The sequence below is a fragment of the Camarhynchus parvulus genome, chromosome 3, assembly GCF_901933205.1.
Source record: "Camarhynchus parvulus chromosome 3, STF_HiC, whole genome shotgun sequence".
Classification (NCBI taxonomy): domain Eukaryota; kingdom Metazoa; phylum Chordata; class Aves; order Passeriformes; family Thraupidae; genus Camarhynchus; species Camarhynchus parvulus.
The window spans coordinates 20,020,049-20,033,287 of record NC_044573.1 but is presented as its reverse complement, the minus strand read 5'-3'; the positions used below and the strand labels follow the sequence as shown (position 1 = coordinate 20,033,287).

Genomic DNA, 13,239 nt, shown 5'->3' with positions numbered 1-13,239 from the left:
GGGCCTGTACCCTACAATAATAAATCAGTCAAAAATATCCAGGTAAAAGCTGCGCTGCTTAAGACGAGGCTTTGGTTTATTTTGCCACTCCTGCTGCCAGGGTGTAATCTTATGCCTCTTTCTTTCTTGAAAAGCATGTAAATTGTTGTACACAAATACAGTCATTAATGGAAAGCAAGACATCGCGAATCAGACAATAAATGTATCAATAAATGCCTGGGATGCACATGAGGCAATCAATTTTCCCAAATCCCAAATCAATTAAAAAAAAAAAAAAGGATAAAGAAAAACAATTTGAATTTTCAGTCCTCTAAAAGATGGGGATGAGAAGAGAGAGGGAGTGCAGCTGGTGTGCCAATCCTTCTCCCTGCCTGTCTTTGCTTGCTTTGTAATTACTAAACCTGAGGTAACTTGAAAAAATTGTGAAAAGTTACTCTGAGGAAATACTGAGATTTCAGATTAAAACATCTAAAAACAAAGAGAAAGAGAGAGAAAGAATGCAGCAGGTATTAGGGAACTTCTGGCCTTCAGTCTTACACGTGCACAAGGTGCCCGCAACTAAGAAAAGGGGCAATGTTTCTCTTCCTGTGTCTTTTTGTGCACTGATGGAAGTGATGTCCTACAGCATTTCAAGTCATTTATTGAAGTTTGGTGGTGGTAGTGGGAATGTTGTTAAGGAGAGTAAAAAAAGCAATGTCCATTTGAAGCTTGTCTGTGAACTTTGCATGAACCGCCAGGAATAATGTAGTGTGATGACAAGCCAGTTATACCTTCCACTAAATTTGCTGTCTGGAATGAACTGAAATAGTGTTTGGTTTGTGTAATTACGTCCATCTATCTTTATATTCCAGCGGCATATCGCAAATTGAAAATACTAAAAATTGACTGTTGGTTCTGATATTTAATGATTGCCAAAGACAAGACGATGATTTATTGGTTACTTACCGATGTGACACATTTGCATCTTATTAGACGGAGATTACTATTCCTTAAAATGCGGACGAGGCCTGATCATGTCTGATGGATTGATTTGATTTGCAAATGTAATCAAACTAATAAGAGGGAAAAAATGAGCAATAATGCCTTGTTTTTCAACTGGCAATCACTCCCCTGCCAACAACGCTGATATCCCTGACTAAGCAGCCTTCACACAGTCTTCCTGTCTCCTCAAATAAACAAAGGGATGCAAAGAGCTTGATAAGAGGATAACGAGCCAAGTATGGATGTAACATGGAGCCTGTACCTCAGCACTACACAAATGTGTCAATGGGAGTACCAGGAGAGGATCCATGGTGCCTTCAGTTCTTAAAAAGCAGCAAGCAAAAACCCAAACAGCAAAACTCTATTGCAAAAAAACCCTTTACTAAAGGGGGGGAACTGCATAAAAAAAAAAAGAAGTGGTTCTAATTCAGGGAACCCCAGGAGAACAGTCGCCGCAAGCACAAAATTTACAGAATAAATACCTGGAATTCCTTAACCTGATAGGAAGCTAATTGGAGAATGTATTTTGGACAACACGATTCAAACAACTGGAATCACTGACTGTGGCCACAGCAGCAGAGAACCTATTTCCAGGGGTATGCTGGATGCTGTTTTAAAATTTTTCCAAATACTAAATGCAGGGTTTCTGTCACAGCAAACATTCTATCATTCTGGCCAGATGCTGATGTTCCTGTAAGCACTGAAATATGGTTCTAGATAAGAGCAGACTCTTATTCAGCTTGAAGTAAATGACCCTAATTCTCCACAGTAGGATTCTCTTTCTCGTTAATAATAATAAAAATAAGTATTAAAAGAAAAAAAAGCTTTGTGCAAGGAATTGCACAAAGTCCCCCACCATTTACACAAAAGTGGTAATTCAAGCAGAAGGCAAATAATAAAGCTCTGAGGTCCATACAGGTTACAGATTGTGACCTGCATATTTAGGGATTGATCCAAAGCAGTGAAAACAAGGCAAGTCTTTCTATTGGCCTAAATGGATTTTCATATAAAGCTTTACTAAAGAAGGAGGTTCGAGTGTGAATGTTGACAGCTGAAGAAGTGATCCTACATATATTTGGGAACACAGAGAACGCTGCACAATGGAAGTGCCTGTGTAAATAATGTGACTTTACTACTTAAATATTTTCCAGACTGATTGCTAATTTGCTTCACTAAGGGATATTCGATAAGGTAAAAAAAAACTTGCTTTAGGGAACAGCCATTATGAAGTGTCAAGCTAAAAACAAAGTTGAATATATAGCCCCAATTACCATGCTCAAAGACCTCAAAATATTTTCATAATTTAAAGTTTTATAGCTCATGTAATTTATACTTATTTTAACAGTGGAAAAGCATCCTGGTCAAATTCCAATTAAATAATTACATTTTGCCTACCTAAAATTCTCACTGCATTTTTAATTGGATAGGACACACTTCACTGCTTCTCCTAAATTGTTTAGTATTGCCATTCAGTATACAAATAGCTACCACTTTCTACCACGGAGACAGTACACTTGTCCGTGCAGCCATCAATGGCAAATGGGAGTTCATCTGTGTTGGCTGCAGCACTGGAACTCAGGAGACCCATGGCAGCCCATGCTGCCATCACCCTGTTGCAAGCTAGTTTTAGCTCTAGTTTTTCTCCCTCCTAGCAGGTTCTCTGAAAGGTTTTATGATTGTCATTGATGCTGGCTGATTATGATGCTGCTGGTTATAAGCATGCAAATGTTCCTTGTCAACAGCCTGTTTTCTTCACTGTATCTCCTGAAATGCCCACCTAAGCCTCTTGTCAGACACTGCCCTCTGTAGGTTTAGGGTACAGAGGAAGCAGGAATAACCCTGCACAGCAGGTGCATAGCTTGTCCCCAGTCCTACCTGCACTGCCTGTCTGGGGCACCCTGTTCCCCTGTGGTATCTTGATTACAGAGCCCATGGTGTGCTTCATGTATGAGGATTACAGAACACAGAAAATTACTCATCACCACTGATGTGCAAGGCACAATCCTGCAAACTCCAAATTTGTGTTGAAGATATTCAGCAAAGCATTCAGCACAGTTCATTGATGGGGTCCAGAAAACATTAATGTAATTCAAAACACAAAGAAACTTTTCAAAATTTACTCCTATAATCTCACTGAATGAAGATAACCTGGAATTCACAATGCATTTTGCATGTTATATCTGTAGCTGAAGATTCACTGACATTAAGCAACCTGCTCCTGAATCCACCCAACAGTTAACTTTATCTCTGGGAAACTTCAAAGTAGTAAAGTGAAGGATGGATCACAGAGCAGAATGGCTTTCTACAAGAGACTGATATGGGGAAGGACTCTTAAATTCTTCTCACTGCAAGCAGAGTTAATTAATGGGAGACACAAGGGTCACAGAAAGTTTTATATGTTACCAGATATAGCTTGAATTGTACCAAGTTTGGAGTCTAATGCCTGTTCAGCAGGGCAGGCCTGATGCTAAAGCATAGCCAGAAGAATCTCTGGCTAAAAATACACCCTGCAGCCTGCCACTGTCATGATATATTTATGCCAGAAGTGCAACTTCTTTGAACAAATGTATGAGCAGCAGTCACTATGTGCTAAACTGTTCCCCCTTAATCTCTCCAGCAGCTGGATGCACGAAAACTGCAGATTTGCCCCTGCCTCTTCTCCACCCTCACCACAACTCTTTGCTCCAGTGTTCTCATGCATAACATGTCAGGACTTGCTAAGTGAGCTGACTCGACTCTGCAAGCACCACTTCCACTGAACTTGGAGCCTTCTGCAAGTGTAGTTGTGTCTCATTTCAGTATTTGATTTCACCTCAGCTGTTAATGCAGCTGATTGAAACTGATGGTGCACAACATGGCAGATGAAAACATACTGGGGAGAAGGGTCAAATGCTGTGAAATTTCCACTTGTCTATAATATGTACATCAAGAGTTTGGTGTGGAAAATACCTTGGCCAGACCAATAGATTCTCAGAGAACTTTCCAGAATATGTTTTCAAATTAAAGGAAGGTTGTGTGTTGTCTTGCATGAAGAATCACCAAAATATTTTAATACTGCCTGCTATGCAGTATTAAACTTAGGGATGATGAATTAAAGTAACACTGAACACCTAGTCAAAAGTTACAGTCAAGCAACTGCTCCATCTAAGTAATTAAATAAGGGGGCATTCAGTATCTGCACTCTTTGGATTCTGCGCTTCTTGGGATTCTTTCTGCACACACACACGCCTATATATTTATATGTGGGTGCATAAATTGAGCATTGCCCAACAAAAAAATTACTACAAGGAAGACATGAGTTCATAAAGCCCTTGTATGATCCAGCTGCTGCACAAGGTGATTACTGCAGACTCATTTTTTTTAAACTGCTGATTCTTGTATCAGGCTGGACTGAGCCCTGCCATTGCAACCCAGGTGCTCCCCTGTTATCCTTACACTATATATAACCAGACCCAGGTCACCATGTGCCCTGCCAGAAACGTGCTGACTGGCTAAGGGGGTGTTGCAATTCAGGTAATTAATCCTATTCTAATGTAGGTTAAGCAGGTGTGAAGCTGAACTTATCCGGAGAGAAAGTAGAGGCATTCTTAGAATTACAGTATTTAACTGGTCTCAGCTGACTTTAGGAAACTAGACCATCCTGTGTCTCTGACCCAGTCATACAGGTGGAGACCTGTCTGCTCCAAATCCAGTCTAAGTAACTGGCTCTTTCCCCCGTCCCTCCTTCCATCCTGGATTTACAGTGTCAACATGTATGCCTGAGAAGGTGTTCTTTTCTTCCCCACCCAGAACAAAGTAAACGTATTTTTGTTGGAGGCTTAGTTAGATGACTAAGTCAAATGTTTAGTTTAAAACAGCCTAAATAGTTACCATAAGAGGGCTATGTTGCTGTTAAGTTTACTTCTGCATTCTCAGGGTCTGCTATGATCCTTTCAGAGGTCAATTTAAATGACATATAAAATTGATCATCTTATCTCCAGCAAAGCCTTCAGGAATTTTAAAACTGAAAAAAACACTGTTTGGATGTTCTTTAAACAGTGAATCTGGTTGAAAAAAACACCTTAATTCTTATAGAGGAGAGGAGTCCTGTAAATACAGAAGTGATACTTGCTGAACATGAATGACAGGCTCAGTTCTGCTGCATTTACCTCTTCTGCAAATTCCTCACTTAAGGAATAATGCCAAGATTTGTTCCAACTTTCTTCCAGTGTTTCTGAGCAAGGCATCTTCCTGCCTTGCAGCCATGCAGTATTTGTAAGAAGCTGGCCACCCCTGAGGTATGAACTGCACAATTTGGGGAAGTGGGGAAGTTTGGGAAAGGACACCCCTCAAAGACTATTTCAGAAGTTTCAGTTCTTTCATACAGTGTATTCTTAACCAGTGGTCTTTTAATAAAGTTAAGCTAAATTATGGGGGGTGGCAATGGAATAGTCACAGCCCTGAAAATCTAATGTGCCAGGCTATCTTGGGTATGGGCACTCTGGATGTTTGTTCCACTTGCAAAAGGCCATTACTATTGAAGCCTCACATCCAGCTTGCTTCCAAAAAAAAAAGAAGAGTGGAGATTACAGTAAAATTAAAAAGGTTAAGATACGTTTAGACCTCTTACCTTCTGGTAATAAGATTAATTCCTTGTTGGCTTAGAAGAAGGAAAACTGCTACTGAGTCATCTGCAATTTACACAGACCTAATCTAGTAAACCCGTTTGTCACACAAGAAGTGGGTACAAAGGTGAGTATTGTTGTCCCCTGAGTGGAAATACTTGCTTAAACCTTGATTCTACACAGTGCTGCAGAGTCCTGAGGTGCTGAGTACACACAGGGGACAAAGGAAACTCTCAGCTCCCACTGGTACACTGACTACTGATGGGGATTTATCCCTTCAGGGCCAGATCCTTGAACAACAGAGGCTGGCACAGCACATTTGACTTGTACACCCATGACAACTGATCCCACCGAAGGCTCCTGGTCTGTCTCTACAGATTAACTGAGCAAACTACCAGCTGGATTTCTTTGTAATTTTTGCTGCAGAATCTGATCACGGAACAAGCCCAAACCATTTCCTGCAGTTTTAGTTTGCATATTTGTACACCCCTCTCAAAAACATCCAGCTCTGCTCATAGAACAGAATAATAATTTTTCTCCATCTTTTCCCCTCTCCTTTATTCCATTTAGCAGTCCAGTCAAACACTTGCAAATATGAAAGGGGGCATTTTCAGCCTCCTGGTACTTCAGTCATGCAACATCTGTGAGCATACAACATCTCTAATGCAGTCTACAAGACACCCAGGGTAATACAACACTCTTGATTTTGCTGGAAGAATAATAGCAAATGGCTGCTGTATCATTTTGTACTTTTGCATTTAAGACTCAGAAACTAGCCATTTTTGTTTACAGAAAGAAAATGAAAAGCACTGGCATTCATTACTGTTGATTTGCTCTCTTTTTATTAATCATTTCTTATTTTTAAAGGGCCACAGGAGTGAACAACATAATGCAATGGTAGGAAGATATTTACCAATTTAGCACCTCATTATAAAACTACTCAGAAACCTCTTTGTCTCTTGTTTAACATAATAATTATTAGTGGCAACAAAAGTGGGTCCCACACTTGCACCATGATTAGCAAGTGATGAATCTGGGTTGAATATATTGCATTTTGCTAAGTAAACCTTACTATATCCCAAACCCTCAGTCTAAAAAACCATCTAATTTTAAGAAAATAATTTATACTCCTGTTTAAATGCATGTTTCCAAATTAACCAGTGATATTCTATAGAAAACGGCCTCTTTTATGCTTGAAGTCTCCAGCTGCCACACAATTTATATCTCTTTCCTCCCCTCTTTGTTTTTCAGCCATTTTCCCTGAATGTCAAAGTCAATTTAGTGCATTTCACTTTGCTGAATAAATCAGAGGCGAAATCCTTGCTAAAAGTGAAAATTTGATTTGCTAAAAGGAGCTTAGGGCAACTATTAATCAATATATCCAGAGTGTCAAAGCTAAGGCCATGATAGACATGCATTCATTTGGAGATTGGTTGAGGCAGATAAAGGGGGACACTGGGAAAAAAAAAGTGCAACAGCCAGACAGTGTAGTGTGAATGTTGGGGGCATGGGCGGAGGGAGAGGACTGATTAAAAAAAAAAAAAAAAAAACAAAACAAGAAAAGGAGACAGTCACTCAGAAGGAAAAAGCAAGTACTTGTAAAGGAATAAAAGGTGAACTTAATAGAGACACAAAGTCACTATTTAATTCTGATCTTGAGACAAGAGCATTTTAAATAAGGGATTTTTTTCCCTAAACCCCCCACAATGTCAAAAGATAATAATTAAGCCAAGTTCTTTTGTCACCTGTTAATTCCATTTTTTTATTTTATTATGCTTTTGGTGATGATTACTCTTAAATAAGCTTTTCCAAGAATAGGTACAGATTTTGAAGTCATAACTAGCAAGAGTTTCAAGTGCCTTTTTAAGTTTTACTGCACATTTATTTTATATTTATGTTTAATTTGCAGGTGATGAGATGTTTATATGTTTGAGATTATTTTTCCCCCCCTCAGTTAATTTAATGCAAGTAAAAAAATGCCAGAAGTGACTAACCTGGAAACTAAAGTGCTTTTTTTACCCCAGGACATCTATGTCTAGCATTATTAGAAACCTTCTCACCTCTCCAGTGCTGTCTCTCTCAGTTCTGAACTGGAACTAGCAGACACACACAGAGTGTGTGCATCTCTAGCTGCACACAAAGCCTACTACTCTTTTGTACTGAAATCTGCTGAAATTTTGCCACTGAATTCTGCAACAGATTCATCAAGAATAGCCCAACACTGTATCTCAGCTGGGTATGTTGAAAGTTTTTAAAAACCTGAACAGATCCTTTGGTTACTACCTTTTGCCACAATACAGACCTTTGTTTTGTTTTGAAAATGCTGGGAGACTTGTGGACATGTTAATTCATGCATCATCCTTCCTCTTCCTCCCTACCTTGCAAGATCACTTAACCCTTCTCTGTGATACTGTTTTCAAAATATGAAAAACTAAAAACTGCCACCATTCCCAGCACTTCAAATACCAGGATGGATGAACTGCTGGCATTTTAGGCACGCTGCTGTCCCATTCTGCTTGGAGAAACCTGAATCAACATGATGATCTAAACCCTGGCAGTGCTGGGTGGTCCATCCACACTAATGCTCAAAAATAAAACTGGCAGCCAATTGCTGATTTCCCATATTGTACAATTCAGTGCCAGAGGTCAAGGAAGTCATTCGTTTTTGAGAAACCTCTACCCTCAAGCCCAGGGAATGGCCTGCCTTAGATCACATGTCACACTAGTTGTGAGTTCAAGAACATTTCCCTCACAGGAAGAGCAGGTCTGGTTTCTGTACTTAAAGCATGTTTGTAGAAGGAGTTAAAAGAAGGGCAGATACCAGGCTTTTGATAAAGTGTCCCAGTTAGCACTTTGAGAAAGGGCAGGATGTCCTGATTCCCCGGGAGGCTCAAGTTATTATTCCTGCCAACCTCTTAGCACCTCACAACTCATCCTCCGTTCCATGTCACATGAACAGTGAGCACCACATTTACATGCCCAGCTGTCTGTGGAAGGACAGGCACCCTGTGATGGGGTGCTCTCAGAAGCTGCAGGGCTGTGTCTGAAATGGCCCTAAATCCAGCTAGCAGCACAAGGGACTAGGGAAGGCTGAGCACAAAAAACAAATTTTACAGCGGCAGGCAGCACGGCACAGACATAAAGCACAGGCAAGACCGGTCCCCCTTGCAGAGCTGAGATTCTCTATGGGCTGCCCCAACAACAATCCACACAAGTGGTTGTGGTCAGCTTTTACCTACATGGGGTGGTATTTCTGAAACACATGGTGAGAAAAGGGCATTTTAGAAACAACAACTCTGCAGCAAATCATGTTCTTGTTCAATATTATAATGTCAAACTACACCCCTGAGAGCTGCTTTGGAAAGGAAAGCTTAAATATTGTCCTCCACAAAGAGTATGCTGAAACAAAAATGTTTCATAAAACATTAACACTAAAATATTCAAAACATCCTTCTATTTGTTACATCAAAATCATGCTTTTTTTTTTTTAATACTAGCACCAGTGGCAGTATCAATTTCTAACTATTCCCTTCCTTGAACAGTGTTCCTGCTAACAAAACAGGGACAACTGCTGAAGACAAGCAGGCTTATTTTACTAAATAATGTAACTAGTTATTTTTGATGTATTAGTCTGATTTACTGTTTCCAAACAAATTTTTCATCTTAAGTGCAAAAACTTGATTTCTATGGTCTGGCTGATGTTTTTTCATGCATGCAAATTTCGTAGAGAACATTTTTTCTTTAGCTTCCTGTTATGCACATTTTTAAGAGCTTAATATTTGCTGCTTCCACTTAATATGAAAAAATGTTGCACATTTTGGTGAATGTCAATGAGAGAGTTACAAAAATCCAGCCTAAACCGTACTGGTACTGTGAGTAGGTATCAGCAGAAAACTACCCTATATAGCAAAAGCTTAATTAACATAATGCAACCAATGAAATGGAAACTCCCCAAAACACAATGTGAAGGGTAGGAAAGTCAACTACCAGAAAATGATGAATTAAGAAAGGTTTCCTTATTTAAAAGATAGCTAAAATAAAATTTTTAAAATAGATCAATAAAATAAAATAAAATAAAATGTCTTGCAGAGGCTTCCTAATATATTTACAATTTATTTAGGTCAGTTAATAGGAGTTTTGTCTCATCAGCATCAGCCTCCCCCCCTAAGCACCTTCAGTATTTTACTAACGAAGTTACAGTACATCAGAATATTTTAATCTGACACAAAGAACAACAATAGATCTGACTGCTGGCCTGATAATCTTCTTATCACACCCTGTGAAACCTAGCTCTAATATTTGACTGAGCCTCCATTACTCGGCAACACATTCTAAAAAGGCCAACAATGGAGACAGAATGAAGTGGAGTGTGGAAGTACCTCCATATCTACATAAAAGAGATTAGAGGCGACAGCGTTCCATTTTACAGCTCAATCATATTGTGTTAGCATGCGCTTATCCGAGCGCGGATGAAATTGAAAGAGAAATAAAAAAGAGTCAGGCAGATAGGAACCATAAAAGCGAGGCATGAGCAATTTCCAAGGATATAAAAGGATGCTAATGGCGGGGCCCTGTCATTCTTAAAAAGGGCTATTAGGGCACCATCATCTGTTCTTGTGCCCTTACGCCTCTCTAACTAAAGTCAAGCATTTCCTAATGCCATTGTGATCTTTTTCTTCTTCAGATAAGACATGGTCATGTTTCATAACAACACACTTTCCATTTATTTGATTTATAAATGCAAGGAGACTAATTCTATTTACTGATAAAGACTTTCCATATATATTTTTCTTTCAATATTTCCTTTTGTATATGGTATAGACTTTTTGTTCAATAACAGCAACTATTGAAATATTTCCAATACAACAAAAATACTAATGATTTTATGAAAGGACTTGAACTTTGTATAATTTGAAAACATTTTTTAGTCTGTGACTGAAATGGGAACGGTTGGACGGGGCAGAATGAATATTGCATTGTTACATTTTTGTAGATAATCCTATTAAAAGGCTTTTTTTCAGAAGAGCAAAAACATTGCTTTGGTTTCCTCCACGAAGACAAATTTTACATTGCAATGCTTTAGAGTTGAGATCTTTATTAGTTATTAAGCACCTGATATATAAGGGCCTTTAATTACACTGAACCTTAAGAAATCACTATAGTAAAGAAAGATTTGCTGATTGCTGCTTTGCTGTGCTAGGCACAAATTCACTACTGGTGTAATTAATCGACTCTACAAGATTTACACCAAGGGTTTACTTAGTCTGCCAAGCTACAGTGAACTTTTAGGCAATTTGCACCCCTTTCCTAATTCATCCTTTTCCCCATCCTGTTATGCTTCTGCCTACAGTAACATTTGTTAGTTTTGCAAACAGACAGCACCAATGCAGGCTCTTCCAGATGCTGTTTTGTGCCAGACATCAGCTGAGTGTAGCCAGTCCAAGTTCATCAGTCCAACATTCAAAACCAAGCTACAAAAGCTCATTGTATTTGTCTAGCATGTCCAGCCCTTTTGCATTTTGATTTTTGTGATCAAATGCCAGACAACAAGCACAGATCTTATCACTGTCCTCTGTTACCTGAAGGCTTATAAAAAGATTGTCTTTATTGCCTGGGTTTTTTTTTTAAACTCTAATTTGTAAATGAAATCAGGTAAGTGCACTTACCTAGGGTGGGTTAACAACTGTAGGTGTAGTTTGAGCTTACTTTGTACTAAAATGCTATTTTGTGGCAGGTAAGCTCTTCAAGTGGCTCAGATTTTAAATTTTCAGGGCCAGTTTATGGCATCCACACTTTTCCACACTAACCAAAGCCATCATTTTAAAGGCTGCTCAGTCTCATCCCTCTGCTCTTCCCATCACTCCAGCATATTCACAAATCAGACTGACAAAGTTCCCCTGCAGCTGCTACGGCGCATGACTGACTTCTTTGAGAGCCACTCTATTTTGGTTAAGGTGATCTAGGTATCTTCCAAAGATGAAACTCAAACTCACCTGCTTAACTCATTCTGACTTAATTTGGGGTGCTTTATTAGCAAGCAGTGTAAGACAAAGTAGCTCCTATAATATAGAGTGATGTTTAAATTAGTTTACAATTTGCTTGGGCTCATCTAGAACTGCTCTGAACAAAGCCATTCAGAAATGTCAGCTGTGTTCCTAACCACTGTAACAAATTGTTGCCTGAACGCTGCACACCTAATGACTTCAAATTAGCTGCACTGCGATATTGCCTGACAGTTCGTTACGACTGTTAGCAACATAGCCGGCGTATCATGACCAATAAATTGGTTTCAGTGTGGGCTGGGAAAGGGACTTCCATCAATTTGATTAAAGAAATTACTGTAGCATTCAAAGCATAAAGACAAACTAGTTTAAGGAGACAGAAATAAGTTAACTGTACCAGAAAAACATTGCTTGTGATACAAGAGCTTGTTTATACACTGTTTGTGGCACAGAGAATGACTAAATATCAACTGACTATTTTAGAGTCTGTTGACTTTCCTCTGAAGTTAAAAAAAAAAACCCAACATTTCATAAAGGTACAAACTATTATTATTCTTTGATTGTGTTTGTACATATATTGTGTTTATATTTATCCAAGATGACCCAGAAGAACTGGTAAGAACAAGGGAAAAAGAAACAAACAGCAAGAATATTTCTTCACAATTTCTTTTGAAACTACAAATAAAATATCTTCGATAAACAAACAACTGACTGGAATATTTATTCTACTATTAAGTTGTCCCAAAATCACATCTAAAATGAGAATGACTTATTACTCTGAGGAATGAAAGGTTATCCACTCTCATGCTTAATAAGGCTCCACTATCAAAATTAGAAAACTAATGAGCTGATGAAAACACACCAACATGCTCACTCATCTGCTGGACAAGAAAAATACCTTAAGAAACAAGAGAAAAAGCTGACCTTTTTTTGTGTGATTTTTGTGAAAGGTGATAGACTGAGAACCCTGGAGACTTCTGTAAGTTTGTCTGCTAGCTCACAGAGCAAGAACAAACACCTCAGCACTGGGGAGGGGCAAAAATACACCTGAAATCTTATCTAAAGGAATTGCTAATCCTCTGAGAAACTGCTTTTGATGACCCCCATTTTTCTTGCTAATAAGATTGCCAGTCAGCTTGTAAGTATCAATGCATTTATGTGATGCAGACTGCAGTCCATTCCATGCAGACCAAGGAAATACTAAGTTGTAAGGGGAGGTTTTTCGGGACAATTCAGTTCTTTGTACTGAATTGCTGGTACAGTTCAGTTCTCACACTAGATCAGTCAATGAAAAGAACAATTCCTCTGTGCCTTGCCAAAACATAACTGAATTTTTTCACCTCCTGTGGTCAGTAGTGCTGCATTTACCAAACAGAGAAGCCAGGCTTATATTCAAATACTGCTGAATCAGGTGACTGCAGAAGAGAGGACTTGTATGACCCTTGATGCCAGTTTAATGCTCTGGATAGTAAGAGGAGTTTATCTTAATAATAGCAATACATGAAAAAAAAATTCTCTAAGCAGCATGTGAAACTTACTAACATAGTAAGACTCACAGCAATAACACTACTACTTCCAAGGTAAAATACATGACCATCTAAACTGTGTTCTGTGGGAATATTCTGGAGCCTTAGGAAAACTTTATGCATTGT

At 38.9% G+C, this 13,239-nt stretch overlaps 1 protein-coding gene across 12 annotated transcripts in view; it reads right to left on the bottom strand.

Moving 5' to 3' along the window:
• Nucleotides 1-13,239, bottom strand: part of ESRRG (estrogen related receptor gamma) — a 390,382-nt gene that overhangs the window by 32,899 nt on the left and 344,244 nt on the right. The window lies entirely within an intron of this gene.